This window comes from Ostrinia furnacalis, unplaced genomic scaffold, assembly GCF_004193835.3.
Source record: "Ostrinia furnacalis isolate ACB-3 unplaced genomic scaffold, ASM419383v2 OfSCF7361, whole genome shotgun sequence".
In the NCBI taxonomy this organism is placed as follows: domain Eukaryota; kingdom Metazoa; phylum Arthropoda; class Insecta; order Lepidoptera; family Crambidae; genus Ostrinia; species Ostrinia furnacalis.
In genome coordinates this window covers 1-4,866 of record NW_021137600.1, presented here as the reverse complement: position 1 = coordinate 4,866, position 4,866 = coordinate 1, and the positions used below count along the sequence as shown (strand labels likewise).

Sequence of the window (4,866 nt, the reverse complement as noted above, 5' to 3'; positions counted from 1 at the left end):
TCCACCTAAAGAGAGGGCCGCACCAGGGCTCAAGCTAATGCCCTGAATGAAACCCTGCTCATAATATTGATTATGTAATGGGAGTGAAGCTATCGCATTTCGACAAAGATTTAAATAATGTTATACAGTGTGAGTCACGTTAAAGTGTACATATGAAAATAGATGAAACTAGACCTATTTTTATCGAGATAAAAGTGGCCAAAATTTTTTTTAGATTTTTTTAAAATTTTTTATAGAATTTTTTTTCTTCCAATTACTTATTGTAAAGAAAACCTAATAACTTTTAAACTAAGCGGTATATCCTGATAAAATAAAAACAGTAATGATGCTAAATAATAAGCAATACTAAAAAAATACATAAAGTACACAAAAAATGCCAACAAATAATAAAAAATGATACTTTTTGAAAAAAATCTGCTTTTAAATTCGTGTTTTTTTTTGTTATTTGATAAATTTCTCCAAAAAATGCCCCTATAACAGGTGGTTTTTATTACTTTGTATTATTCTCTATCGTATTATCTTTGTAAAACCAAAAATCGCATGTCTCTATCCCTATCACAACATTTGCTATGATCGTTTGAACAAAGGCCTGCCACAACATTATTCTCCGCTACAGGTAGAGACAATTTTAATTTTAACTAAAATACTTATTTTACTTCGAAATCTTTTGTTTTTATTTGAAATCTAATTTGTCTTTATCAAAATTACAAATCTAGAGCCATTTTCAGTTTCGTTGTTAATGAAGCGTTGAATGGCGCGCCCGGAGAGGCTTAGTTCAAACGATCATTGCAAACGTTGTGATAGGGGTAGAGACATGCAATTTTTGGTTTCACGAAGGTAATACGATAGAAAATAATACAAAGTAATAAAAACCACCGGTTATAGGGGCATTTTTTGGAGAAATTTATCAAATAACCAAAAAAACACGAATTTAAAAGCAGATTTTTTTCTAAAAGTATCATTTTTTATTATTTGTAGGCATTTTTTGTGTATTTTATGTATTTTTTTAATATCGCCCGTTATTTAGCATTATTATTGTTTTTATTTTATCAGAATATACCGCTTAGTTTAAAAGTTATTTCGTTTTCTTTACAATAAGTAATTGGAAGAAAAAAAAGTCTATAAAAAATTTAAAAAAAATCTAAAAAAAAAATTGACCTCTTTTTTCTCGATAAAAATAGGTCTAGTTTCATCTATTTTCATATGTACACTTTAACGTGACTCACACTGTATAAAGATGAGTATAGACTAGAGCATACACTTGTAATAGAACAACCGAGTCGCTATGATATCGTAGGTATATTTTACATGTGTTGTATCATTCGTAAGAACGTTACATTATACAGAAATGCTCTAATCTATACTCACCTTAACGCGATTACATTATACAAATAAAGTCTTGAACGAATGAAAAATAACATTTAGAACATTATCTGAAGGTGAAAATAGAAATAAAAATCCACATTTATGGAAATGTTTTTAATAAATTAATGTAGAATACCCGAAAAGGGAATGCAGAATAATAAACTTCAAAATGCGATAGCTTTTATTTTTGCTCGCTTCGCTTTCTTTCGTTTATTCACAATCCAGTATTAAAATAACGACGTGTTCGAGTTAACAACGCTTCTGATTTTACACCACGCGAATATCAGGCATTGTACTCGTTATGTTCAGTTATATTGTTAGTAGGTAATCTGTATTACGTTAATTAATACTGGACTTTGTATACTTTTCTGATTCCCACATAGGAACTATAAGTCCCACCGCACGTGTACGTCTACCCAGCGAGGCTCATCGATTGGGGCTAACATAGATTGTATACATTAATCTTGTTTTAACATACATCAATTGGATTAAACTGTCGGACTGTTATTGTTACGTGAACACTTTTCACATATCTGCCAAATTCAGAGCGGGCGTTGGAATGACGTATTGCTCATACCCACATTTTCCAATCGAAGGTTATTAACCTCTCGGATGTCAAATAGAAACGGAATAGCCGCCCAACTTTTATATTGATGGTCGATCGGTGATGGAATACCTGCCTGGTGAGAGGATAACGATTGAATGTCATTTGTTATGTTTAAAAACGACAGGTGCCGTTGTGATTAATTTGCGCACGGTCTTAATTGCTCTAGCCTGTTAGCTGCCGGCATTTCGCTTTCAGGGTGTAAAAATGGTTGCTAAATATTATTCAGAGCTGAAATACCTCTGCATCATTGTTGATGACGCTCGCACCATAATACATAAAATTCATTCCACGTACTTCTGTTTTTGGCAGACATGCGTAAGCGCATGTGTTTAAACATATTCAGTGTAGAAAGCGTTGCTGGTGCAGTTCCCGTTGTCGCTGGGCGAGTCGGGGTGCTCCTCGGGCTCCACGCCGTTGGTGCGCATCTCGTCGCGGACCTAAACCAAACAATGCAATTAAAGAAAGATAAAAGAGGAATACAAAAAAACAGCATGGGTAGCGTGAAAGTTGATGACGAAGTAATTGGCATCCGTATTTATAAAAGATTACTTTTATTTTGTATCTTTGTAATCTAATGATATTTATTGTTAAATCTAACCTAACCTAACGAATGAAACTGCGTTAATAAAGTCATCTTTAGTTTCATCTTTGTAAAAGTCCTGCTTCATAACGAATATTTTTGCCATACAAATAATTTCAAGGAAATCGTTAGTTACATTCAACCAACGTTGTTTGCTTGCGTAGCAGTTTCTTTATACAAATATACAGAAAAACAAGCTATTCCTTTAGTACTATGTACTCAACTTTGCGATTGCGGTAAAACATCAAACGGTTTGGTTAACTAAACGGTAAACAAACATCTGCATGAAGCAGTTTCAACGAACTAAAAGTGGCAAGTTCACAGCTACAAATACTAGTTCTTCCTGGAAAACCAGCCCTCAGTTTAATTCAGTGGTTCCCAACCTTTTCTGGACCAAGGACCACTTTGATTTCTTTATTGTTCGCAGGGACTATTAAAAAATCCGAAAAAGCACTAAAAGAAATTGAAATAAGTTCGTTCGTTTCGGTCGAAAGACGTTCACTGCTGGACAAAGGCCTCCCCAAGGATTTCCACAAAGACCGGTCCTGCGCCGCTCGCATCCAGGCACCTCCCGCGACCTTCACCAGATCGTCGGTCCACCAGTGGTCTGCCCACGCCACGTCTTCCGGTTCGTGGTCGCCACTCAAGAACTTAATTTCCTGCCCCAGCGGCCATCATCTCTACGAGCTATGTGCCCCGCCCACTGCCACTTGATTCTAGCGATTCTGCGGGCTATGTCAGTCACTTTGGTTCTCCTACGGATCTCTTCATTTCTGATTCGATCACGCAGGTAAACTTCGAGTATAGCACGCTCCATCGCACTTTGGGTGACCTTGAGCCTTCTTATGAGGCTCATAGTAAGCGACTGCGTCTTAGATCCGTATACCTTCACTGGCAACACGCACTGGTCAAAGACTTTTGTCTTGAGACACTGCGGTATTTCGGACATGAGAATATCGCGAAGCTTTCCAAACGCTGCCCAGCCGAGTTGGATTCGACGATTGACCTCTTTCTCGAAGTTGAACCTACCTAATTGGACTGTTTGTCACAGGTATACATAATTGTCAACAACTTCGAGTGTAGTGTTTCCAACCTTCAGAGGAGGCATCTAAAATGAGTAAGTATCATTTAGTAGGAAGTGTTCCTTATTTAGAAAAGCAACTAGGTAATTACATTTATATCTCAATCAATGTGATTTTTTTGTCTTTACAAGTTCGGTGATCCTAATATGGGACTAATATTACTTATTATTACTCAAACCCTCTCATGACAAGCGGAAGCTCGTGAAATTTAAAATGGAATATATGTATATTTTAACTGCTGATGGTCAGTGGGACACTGGTTGGGAACCCCTGGTTAATGGTTAAACAACAGTTGCAACAACAAAGTTTGCATCGAGATGCCGTAATGATACGCCTCAGGTGATAGAGACTAACGGGTCCAATTTAGTTGGAAAACGGAGTATCGGAACTGCATTTGGTTTTGAACCTTTATGTGCTTAGCTTGGAGTTCTAATTGTTGTATCAATTACATTTCAGAAACTTAAACGAGAGTTAATAATGTTCACTTGGGACTATTAAAGTTTGTTTGCTTGGATAAATTCAGATGGATAAGCAGTTTTCAATCGACGTTATTATAGTCCTTTTGCGTTCATCAAATCAGTTTTAATTTTGTCGTAATATGGTAAATAAAATAAAATAAGCGTATGCGGAAACCAGGAGAGCCAAATATTAAACACTCAAATCAAGGGCTCTTCAATTGCATATGTATTGGTGAAATCTGTGGCCGCTCTACGATATGGACAGAAACAATATTAACATTATCAATATTCCATGATATATCTACCCAAAGTGACGTTCGAATTACTGATTGAAGAAGAGGTAGAGATTGACGATGAAAAAGGTAAAAAACTAATAAAGTACAAAATTGAAATACCTTTTCCACCTGACGCATCACCCGCAGCATGTTGAGTCCAGCCAAGTTCTTCAGCTCTTGTACGCTCCACTGACCGCTTCGCAGCAGTTCGGCGAACAGCTCCGGGTAGCGAGAAACGTCTTCCAGTCCACGAGGCACCCTGAGGATAAGTAACAGATAAGACACCAGAAAAAAACCAGTACTTGTAGATGATTGTTACTATGTTTGTAGATAACTTTACATTTTACTTCGGATCCTGTCGCAATAGCTTAGCTGCATCCCCAAACTATTTATACAAGACTGTAGATGAATGACTTCATCAAATGTAACATTATCTAGAGGGAACGAATATCAAAATCAAAAATATTTATTCAATTTAGACCTGCGTGATCGAATCAGA

General features: G+C 36.5%; 1 long non-coding RNA gene across 1 annotated transcript; it reads right to left on the bottom strand.

The window, feature by feature from the left end:
• Positions 1-2,082: 2,082 nt before the first annotated feature.
• On the bottom strand, positions 2,083-4,623 carry LOC114364188 (uncharacterized). Its single transcript, XR_003656833.1, has 2 exons — positions 4,488-4,623; positions 2,083-2,409 (listed from the first exon to the last, which is right to left on the bottom strand). It is a non-coding gene; the product is annotated as an uncharacterized LOC114364188 (long non-coding RNA).
• Between the last annotated feature and the right edge of the window lie 243 nt (positions 4,624-4,866).